This window comes from Symphalangus syndactylus, chromosome 11, assembly GCF_028878055.3.
Source record: "Symphalangus syndactylus isolate Jambi chromosome 11, NHGRI_mSymSyn1-v2.1_pri, whole genome shotgun sequence".
NCBI lineage: Eukaryota > Metazoa > Chordata > Mammalia > Primates > Hylobatidae > Symphalangus > Symphalangus syndactylus.
Genome location: NC_072433.2, coordinates 91,708,655 through 91,719,960, shown reverse-complemented (window position 1 = coordinate 91,719,960; position 11,306 = coordinate 91,708,655). Strand labels below are relative to the sequence as shown.

General features: G+C 35.3%; 1 long non-coding RNA gene across 1 annotated transcript in view; it reads left to right on the top strand.

Moving 5' to 3' along the window:
- Positions 1-4,836: 4,836 nt before the first annotated feature.
- Positions 4,837-11,306, top strand: part of LOC129457490 (uncharacterized) — a 319,456-nt gene continuing 312,986 nt past the window's right edge. Inside the window, exon 1 of the long non-coding RNA XR_008649271.2 lies at positions 4,837-4,889. This is a non-coding gene — a long non-coding RNA (uncharacterized lncRNA). The remainder of the gene's footprint in view (positions 4,890-11,306) is intronic.

Here is an 11,306-nt window from a genome sequence, read left to right as displayed (position 1 = left end):
CAGCCACCCAAGCCTTGCCAGAATTCCTATCCCACAAATAAGGGGACTATATTAAGCAGGTTGTGTTTTAAGTCATTATCTTTTGAAGCAATTTGTTATACAGCCGTAAACTGATAGAACACATTTCAAACATGGTTGTAGAAGTCCTGCTTTTCAGAGTCAAATATCCAGAGTACATAGTATCTATAAAACAGTTATAAGTAAATCCAAAAACAAGATTAATTATTATTATAAATTATAGTAACCACAACAATATTTACTACTATTTATTGAATGTTTAATTTCACCAAGCATGGGCTGTAAGTTATTTATGAATAACTGACATAAGGGTCACATTACCTAGTCTACATGTATTGCATGTGACAGCAAGCTCCAGGCATAATATCAAATACAAGAAATCTAGGTCAAGGAGCTTATGGAAGATATGGTATGGGAGCGTAATAGAAGTTCTGTTTGTTTGGAGATTTTGGCAGTGATTAATGATTATATACACTTTATATGACATTATCATGTTATCAGCTATGAAAACCATTGTGAAATATTCTTTTAAGATCAAATAGCCACACAACTGATATTTCTGAAAGATGTGTTTGAATACAAAATGTAATTATTCTACAGAGAAACGTATTTCCACCATTAGACAGAGAAATAGTCATAAAGACATTTTAAGAATCAGTGTCCAAGGCATTTTTTTTCTAAGAAATATGAAAAAGATTTATACAAAAGGCTTTCTGAGTATTTTTGAGTTTATATGGGAAAACCAGTATCATTTAGATTAAAAATATTTTACTAACTCAGTTGAGACGGAATATTTTGCAATGAGTAAGGAAAATTACTTAAGCTTTGATTACTTTCAGTGTATTTAAACCTCTTATATATGAGTGAATTATTAATCCACTTGGGCAGTACTAAATACTCTGCTATTTATTTCAAAAGATCAACTGCTATACTATTCAAAGATAAATGAGACCCTTGAGGATCTCACAGACTAGTTAGGAAGAAAGGCAGGCATTTAAAAAAGTTACAAGATCTAGTAAAATAATATGTGCATGAAGATAATACACAGGTTGCGGAGTAACAGATGATTAAATTTGCCTCAGGTTGGCAAAAAAGGTGATTATGGATCGTTTATATTAAATTTCTATTGATGCCATAACAAATTATCACAAATTTTGTGTTTTAAAACAATACATATTTATATAGGTGAGAATTTAGGTTGGCCTGGCAGGTTTCTCTGCTCTTGATTTAACAAGGAAATTAAGATGGTGGCAGATTGGGCTCTTATCAGGAGCCTCTTGGAAGAATTTGCTTCCATACTCATTCAGATTGTTGGCAGAATTCAGTTCTTTGAGGTTATAGGACTGAGGTCCCCATTTCTCCTAGAGGTATCTCTCTGGTCCTTACACTGAACACTCGGCTTTATAAGGTTCATGTGATTAATTTGGGCCTGCGCAGATAACCAAGAGTAATGTCTCTATTTCAGAGTTCATAATCATAATCACATTTTGCCAGGTAAGGTAACATATTTACGAGACTATATATATATACTCTCTCTCTCTCTCTATATATATATACTGTCTATATATATATATATTCTCTGTATATATATTCTCTATATATATTCTATATGTATATTCTATATATATTCTCTCTATATATATTCTATATATATATTCTATATATATATTCTATATATATATTCTATATATATTCTATATATATATTCTATATATATTCTATATATATATTCTATATATATATTCTATATATATATATTCTATATATATATATTCTATATATATATATTCTATATATATATTCTATATATATATATTCTATATATATATTCTATATATATATATTCTATATATATATTCTATATATATATATTCTATATATATATTCTATATATATATTCTATATATATTCTATATATATATTCTATATATATTCTATATATATATATACACGAGACTATATATATATACACATGCACAGGATTAATGTATAGACATGTTTGGGAGGACATTCTGTCTGGCACATTTCATGAACCTAATAAATGCATTTTAGAGTGAAAGATCAGTGTAGATTTATAATAAGAAAATGAGGATATCTGGTTTGATAGTAAGTTATCTAAACTAATAAACTAAAAATTATTTATAATATTAGAAACAAATCTTCTGAGAAAATAATTTTCAGGCAGATATAAAGAAATGTTATACACTTTCTTGTGTGAAAAGATATGACGGTAACATTAATATACACAGATGATGTTAGCTTGAGCCTAACCCAACTTTACCCAGTGGAACAGCTTCATACACAGGTTCTTTTCATAGCTTGCTAATAAAGGTAAACAAATAATAACAAAGATAAAACAACTTTAATAAGAATATTTTCCCCACTTTTCCAATTACTGCCCAGTGTTTGCACCATGCAGAATATAGTGTCACATTTGCAATGCTGGAAGAGCAGCAACTCCTGAGAGGACAGATTGTGAAGTCAATAACTCATAGAGATTTAAGATATTATACTGTTAAAGTGACTTTATTCACAGACATTAGTGGTTGCTAGGGTCCCTTGAATTATCTCTGCATGCTCAGATTTTCATTCTCAGCAAATTTTCTTCTCTCCAACTGATGATACTAAGGGATATTTAAGAAATAGAAAAGGTGTAGATTGTGCATGTGTATGTGTATATTGAGAGGGATAGATGGACAATCACAGTCATGGTTATAGGTATGGGTATGGGAAAAGACTTACTTGCTATCTAAGAGGAACTCTGAATCTGGCTTGTTGGGAAACGGACAATTGTGTCCATCTACTTTTACCATGTGAATACCTAATGAATAAAATTACCTTATAGAATTTTTGGATGTGTTTATTAAAACACTAGTCCAGGAAGACTATAACTAGCTAAAGAGCAGGTTTTGAGAGTATCAAAATGTCAAGCTTGTCGTAAGAACTTAGTTCAGGTCTTCTAAGAAGCAAATGCCAAAACAGGTTTAGAAGTGCAAGAGACTTAGTTAAGATTTAAGAGGAAATGCTTGTGAAAGAAAAGGGGAAAGAAACTTGAGTGGGAGGGAGATCTGTCAGAGCATGATGAAATCCTGACTCCTGTGAAAGAGAAAGAAAAAGTAGGAAGAGTCTCAGATTGTAGCACAGCTTTAAGAAAGTTTTGATAAAGTTGATGGGAGTCCTTGAGCCAAAATTGCTGTTCAAGGAGTCTTTGAGCAGCCACTCCTGTTAGAGGAGTTCTGCAGAAATGGGCCTTTCTTACTATCACCCTATGCTCAGCCATTGGCTGGGAGCAGCCAGTGAAATCCATAGTCTCAGCATGAATGTGGTGAAAAATGAAGAGTACAGAAGTCCATCACTTATATTTCCCACAGCAGGAGAGCTGAGTAGAATCTTAAGTGTCTGCCACAGTCCACCCCTTGTGCCATCATATGGGTTGGCTATGTCCCCACCCAAATCTCATCTTAAATTGTAATTCCCATAAATCCCTTATTTTGTGGGAGGAACCAGGTAGGAGGTAATTGAATCATGGGGGCGGGTTTTCCCATGCTGTTCTCATGACAATGAATAAGTCTCATGAGATCTGATGGTTTTATAAAGGACAGATTCCCTGCAAATGCTTGCTTGCCTGCCACCACATGAGACGTGCCTTTGCTCCTCTTTTGCCTTCTGCCATGACTGTGAGGCCTCCCCAGCCATGTGGAACTATGAGTCCATTAAACCTCTTTTTCTTTATAAATTACTCAGTCTTGTGTATTTCTTCATAGCAGTATGAAAATGAGCTAATACGTACCATAAAATCACTTCTGAATTCAGCTTTGGGGAGCACATCCTCCTTAGTTCTTCCAGGCCTCACTTGCTGAGGGGAAAATACAGATGGTAAGTGGAGTAAGCTACAGCCCTCTGCTATGTGATAGCTAATGGTAAGCATCATAGCCTGAGATCAACTTCAGTAACGGGAACACTTTCCTCCTCTGGGCCTCACCCAAAGCTGGCCACAATCAATGCCATCTGTTATATGGGTTAGATAGCATTCTGAGGTGCAGAATATGTTGCCTTCAAACCCCTAAGAGGGTTACCATGTAAGGTGCTTCCCTCTTCATAATATAGGATGAAAGATGAGTCAATTTTCCTTTTCTCTTGTGGGATTTTTTGACACATCCTGAACACTGGACTCTGAAAACATCACAAAGTAGCATGCTCCTGAATCTTTGATGGTTTATTTCCTATAATATGTAATACTTATATCTTACTAAGGCTGCCAGTGAACTAACTTCCTTTTGCTTATACTGTCTGATCACCATAATGTCATTGATGTGAGGAATTCATTGGATATTTGATGGAATCCCCAGGCTGTTCAGTTTAGACTATAACAGAAGTTATAAAAGAGAGTAAAACGAATTAATGTACCTCTGAAACAAAACTTTACATAAACATTCTTTACCTTCTCATATGACGTGAACTTATAAAAATCCTGTCTTATTATCAGAAGGTAAAATAATCCATTCTCCATGTCAATAACTATATGCCATGTACTTGAAACCTTATTAAATTATTCTAGTAATGGTGACTCTGTCAGCAAAACATCCATAACTATAGCAGCCACTTGGTTAAGTCTGCAGTAGTCTATAATCATTCTATAGATCTATACAGTTGTTTGTAGGGGAAGACTAGTAAATTAATGGAGATATAATAAAAATGACCGCCCCTGTAACCTTTAGATCTTCAGTGGTAGTAATAACCTGCAACATGCTTCTGGAGATGTGATATTGGTTTTGACTCAATCTTAGCTGGAGGGAGGATGGCATTTCAAGAGGTGGCAAGTGGTCCTTCTTCACAGTCATATGTCTCATTCTGCAAGCCAAAGACTCAATGTGAGTATTACTCCAACTGCATAATGAAGTCCAATTTGTATTTGGGTATCTGGAAAACAACTACTGGGTGGATCCATGGACAGAGTGGGCCATTGTGGGTTAGATTTTGGTCAGTGCTCCATGTATTTCCTATTATACTTAAGCCTCCAATCTTACATAGGGTCAATGATGACACATTAAGACTTTAGTTGTCAATGTCAAGTTACACTCAGGCTCTGTCCAAATGTCTTCAAATATATGAGTATTTCCCATTCTTTAGTGTACAGTGTTATGACTAGGGAAATAATCACAACTTCTGATATTCTGTAGTGTTGCATGGTGCTTCTTCCTATGAACCTGACCACCTTTTCAGTCATTGCCTTCCAAATCTAAAACTTAGCACAGGTCTGAGAACTCAGCAAGTAATCATGACTTCTTTTGAAAAATTATAGATTCAGAATGTGTATGTTCATATCTGTTACATGGATATATTGCATAATGGTGAAGTTTGGGCTTCTCGTGTCACCCAAATAGTGACCATTGTACCAAATAAATAATTTTTCAACTCTCATCTTCCTCCTACCGTCCTCACTTTTGGAGTTCCCAGTGTCTATTATTTCCATATTTGGTCCATGTATACCCATTGTTTAGCTCCCACTTGTAAGTGAGAACATATGATATTTGATTTTCTGTTTTTAAGTTATTTCACTTAGGATAATGACATCCAGCTTTATATATATTACTGAAAAGACATGATTTCATCCTTTTCGTAGCTGCATAATATTCCGTGGTGTATATATACCACATTCTTTTTCCATTCGTCAATCACTGGACACTTAAGTTGAGAAATGGCTTTTTATTGAGGGTGACTGTACCAAACCTCTGTGTCTTGATTTTTGTTTTCTTCCGGTTTTTGTTTTGTTTTGTTTTTTGTTTTTGTTTTGTTTTGCTGTGTTTTTGGAAGGGGAGTTGTAGATGTCAAGCAGCCTCCTTGTTGTCTGCCTATCTATTTTACCTTTAGAGGCTTCCTGTTCTTTTAATCATCCCACCTCCCTGTAAGTCAACCTCCCTTGGCTGCCTGTGTGACCTTGCTGGACATCAGAGTAATTGCCTTCCCTGATTTCTAGTGTCCAACTCTTATACCTGGCCTCTGATATTTTGGGGCATCACTATCTCATGGGTATTACAAAGCTCAAATCTGAGAAAACCTTATCTACCATCAACCCTGACATACAGAGGAGAGGCACCCCCAAACTTATTTGTGATGCTGTCCCCGTCTTATTGACACATCCTGATGGCCTTGATCTCTAGTTCTTCCTGTGGAGCATAACCATATAGTAGGTCTTCTGGCCTCACATAATAAATCCATTCCACATTCCCATGTGCTTCAGCCTCTTTATTCCTTTCATTATTTTCTTCCAGAGCAACTCAGGAAGTTTTGCTTAGTATTATCCATCACTTTCTCCAGGTTTCTAAGAATAACACTTACAGAGAGTTTTCCACATTTTCTAGGTTCTTTGCCAAGATGTTAAGACCAAAGTCGGAGAGTGAACCCCATGTCAATGAATTCTTGTTTTTCTGACCTTACATTCCATCACTTTGATCCAGTACTCTCAAAATGCAATCACAGTTGTACACGTCTTCTCCTGTCAATAAACACTACCTTAGTACTGCAGTTCCTTAAGTGTGTTATTTCTTTCTTTTCTTATCAGGCCCAGAACACACTTAACATAGATCATGGTAAGTTTTAACTCTAGTTTTCAACCTAGTAGCAAGGAGAAATGGGACTGTGTAGTATTTTAAAGTTTTATAGTCTTTTTCTTTTTCTTTTTCTTTTTTTTTTTTTTAGACAGAGTCTTGCTGTGTAATCCAGGATGGAGTGCAGTGGTCAGTGGTGCAATCACAGATTACTGCAACCTCTGCCACCCGGGTTCAAGGGATCCTTTCACCTCAGTCTCCTGAGTAGCTGGTACTACAGCGTACATCACCACGCCCAGCAAAGTTTTGTAGTTTTTAGTAGTGATGGGGTTTCATCATGTTGCCCAGGTTAGTCTCCAACTCCTGGGCTTAAGTGATTCATCCACATAGGCCTCCTCAAATGCTGGGATTACAGGTGTGAGCCTCTCTATCCAGGCTGGGTCTTATAGTCTAATAAAGGAGTGAAAGAACTAAAGTTTAATGCACAAAAGTGAACCATTTCTCCAAGCTCTGCCAGTTCAAGGGTGTCTATGAGTCATCATCTACATGGACACTTGTCTAGATATTCCCATCCCAAGCTTCAGAGTCCCAGATTTTCTTAACCAGGGCCTTGATTTTAGCACAAAAAAAAATCTGTCTTGAAGGACTTTCAGATGTCTCTGAAGCTATGCAAATATAATTATCAAATTTTCAATTTGCTGCTGTGTCTTTTCTTCTCCAGGAGATCTGGATATCTATTTAAGCTACCAAAAGGACCCTCTGGTGCTCACATTTTGCTGTTAAGTGCTTGTTTACATCTATCAGTTTCTCATTATTTCTCTGCAAGGCACCGACATAATATAGAAGTCCTTGTCTTTTTGATGCTGCCTCCTAAACTCTTATCTTTCAAATGCCTGAATTATTGCATTTGAAAGGGTATTTTATTCCATTGGAACATATTTTCATGTCTCAAGTGGTGAAATGAATAGCAATTAGGGTGCCATCTTGTGCCAGAGACTCTCTATGCCTCACCTACCACTTAGGATGGCATCCATTTTACCTGTGGGCAGGTGATTGAACCTGTCTCCGATTCCCATCTTCCCACCTGTTTTTGGACCTCTTACAGTATCAATTGTGTTAGTTCAGATCCTCTAACAAAAGATGCTCAGAAGAGTTTATCTATGCAAAAGATATATTGAGGAAACACATGTAAAAGAAAATGGGGAGTGCAGAGCCAGAGAAGGAATAAGACAGGTCTGACTTCTGGAAAAACAGTAGCAAAGAGGTAAGATTAGGAACAGTCTCAGACTGTAGCACATCTCTAAGAAAGACTTGCTCACATCAACAGAATATCCTTGAACCAAAGTCAGCGGTCAGAGAAGACATATTTTGCAGGAATAGATCTGCCGTTGTATCAATGCTTGGATCATCTCAAGAGAAGCATGACCTTGGCATAAACACTGGTAGATTCAGAGAACAGAAGCAGGGCTATGAATCAACTATTTTTTCTACAGCAGAAAGTCTTTATGTTGTATTTTCATGACTTCCATAGAAAACATAAACATTTGTGCTGGGTTTTCAGAAGCTATAGCAGGTGGAATGTGAAATGGGAAGCTGTCAAAGTGCAAATGCATGGACATGTGAAGAAGAGTTATGATTAGGAAGTATAAGTAAAGCAAGTATTATTGATGTGTAACTTTTGAGTGGGATTAGAAGTGAAGGAGATTAAGTCAGAGGCTCAGCTAGAGGCAAGATAATCATGGAGAGTGGAAATACAATGAGAAATGAACACTTGAGCAATTACTTCTGGAGCAAAATCTTTGTGAAACTTGGTTTTGCTAAATGTATAAAGACGTATCTTTAATTAAGCTACCATAAATACTCAGTAACTAGGGCTCTCAAATTTGCTTGAATAGTTTTTGCATTGTTTGAAGTTGTCTAGCTGAGGAGGTGAAGGAAATTGAGATCAGTTCAAGCCATATGACATGGTGCAAGGCTACACCTACCTGGAAGGAAGGATGCACAAAGATGCCATCCACTTAAAGCCCTATGCTTGCTCAGAGTGTCATTTTTTTTTTTTTTTTTGTCACTGGAAGCACAGCATTAGGCTAGTAATGAATTATTACCATCACTTATTAAAGTTCTTTCCATAGAATATACTTCAGTTTGGAATTCTTTGATATATATCTCCTCCTCCTCCTCATCCTCCTCCTTCTCCTGCTCCTCAATACTAGGGCTTTAAAGTATAGTACAAATTCCAGAGAGTCATGGTCATGTAATATACAGATGAGTGACCATCAGAATGACTTCAGACAGCTCTACATAGGATATATGAGTTTCTGAATTTAAAAATCTGAAAATGTATTATCTTGTATCACAAGTTGAGCCATCACATCAATGCTTCTGGAATTTAACTCACTGAAGATGAGGTACATGGTCTATAATTTAGTCATTTCAGTGACAACACAAGATTTTCAGACCTTTCGGTTGCTACTACATTTATACAGAGTACTTTTTCCACCTTTATAATCATTACTATAATATTCTATGATATAGTTAACTGTATTTAATGTATTTTCTAAGATGATGGATAATCAAGCTTTTTAAAAATTCTATACCTGTATTACCATTTTAAAATAAATACAAACTACTCTTTATCACCGCTGATGTTGTCTCAAGACTAGCAGATAAAAGATTGGCTATAATGTATTATATGACATCGTAATATTTATTTCCTGAAATGTTACTACCAAAATAGATACAAATATTATGCATCATATTATTTTGGTGTCTTTTTTGTGGTACTCCTGTCTGTGAAAAGATCACATGTTCCCACTGTGCTGTAATCTATCATGGCCTGAGACTAGTTTGGTGTATGTCAGTGCCAAGTAGAATATTATTTTTAAATGCCAAATCTTGGTTTAAAATATCCCTGTCCTGTCATATAGTGATTGACAATACTCCAAATGGAAACTGCTTTATTAAAATGGATCCCAGAGTAAATATGCTGTGAAATAGGGTCTCAGTTGGTATACAACGTGATGAAAAAATAAAAAGAATTTAGCTTATACTCAAATTTAAATACTTAAAAATATCTATTTTCAACATGGGCACAATCACCAAACAAAATATCCTAATTTGTCATGATAATTGACCAAAAAGTATTGGTCAGGATTCCATCTTGATAGAGTTGCACCAATCCAGAGAAAGTATATATTGATTATAATAGATTTTGCCTCAAAGTAGTGGAAAATGTGTCTAACTCTAGCTCACACTTCAACTCTTAACAGCTCTGTTGCAGTTATCTGCAACACATGGCTAGCTAGCAATTAATGGTTTGGACAAAGAGTCTACATTTACTCTAGTAGTGTTTAAAATATTTGAGTGCACAAACCTTATCAGAATTATCACAGTTATACCTTATCACCCTCAAGCAAGTGGCTAGTCTGAGGTAATGGTATTGACTATGAAAGATGCCCTACCGTGATGGTTAGAGAAGACTACTGACAGGATTTTCAGATTTCTTTTTGTTGAACATGTTATCCTACGTTGAAAAGCATGAGTGGAAAATGCTGACTAATACATAGCTCAATGTCTCAAAAAATGCTGGTTTAAACTTTAACCAGATTTAAGGGAAAAAATAGTGCCTATTTGCTTATTGCTTTTTCTGTGTCAACATTGTTGGTCATTATAAGATATCCTAGAGTTAAAACAAGTAAGTTCACAACCACTAACTTAATACCCATGATCAAGAGTGCAAATTAGCTAGGGTAAAGTTCAAATGTTGCTCACTACAAAAGTTCTAGAAGAAAAATAAAAAAATACCCATATATCAAATGGAAAGTAAGCTGTATAAATAACATTTTACCATAGGGAAAGGCATTTGTAAAACCGTGCTTACTGCAAGAGCCTAGAATATTTGTTGACAAAATAAATAGCTGACTAATAGTTTTTGAATAAAGAAAATTAATGTCCTTGAAGAAAGAATATTACTTCTTTTTCAGGGTGGATATCCTCCTCCACTGAATGCAAACTATTAAGTAATGAAAAGGACAGCACTCCAAGTGATATAGATGTATAGGCCAACCTGGCAATCAAGGGTAACTGACATGAAAATGGATTGCTTCACATCTTAATTACAAAAGTATTAGCCCCATATAATTTTTCTTACAACAGAAAGTCTATTAACGGTTTTTCCATCTTACTGATTAGCCATATTACCTTCTAGATACTCTTCAGTACCATAAATTGAAGGAAGCACTAATTTTTTGTGGCTACTGTAATTGTCAAAGTATAATTACCTGTGTTTTCTCACCTACGTATTTGAGATAGAGACAAAACCACCTAAGTTAATCCACTTATAATAAAAATGTCTTCTGAGAGTATATTTGTGCTACCTTTTCTGAGGATAACTGTGGTTCAATATTGGTGATTTGGGTTGTTAAATTTTCTTTAATTTCATATGATATTTTAATAAAAAGAAGCTAGCTTAGTTTTGAAAGGAAAACATTATTGTCCGTGAGACTTCCTTTTTCCTTCTCTGTATTTTAAACATTCATCTATATATTCAGTTTACTACTGTTAGTACTTTAAACATGGACTGTCCTCACCCCTATTATAGAAGAGAGCTTAGAAATAGTGACCTTTAGTTGTATTTTTAAATGACCTGTGTCTTTTCTAAAACTAAACTCTCATATGAGTTCTTTCTGTAAATGGATGGCAAGTTAAGTTTAGCAATTTAGTCATGAATTCAGGCTTAAA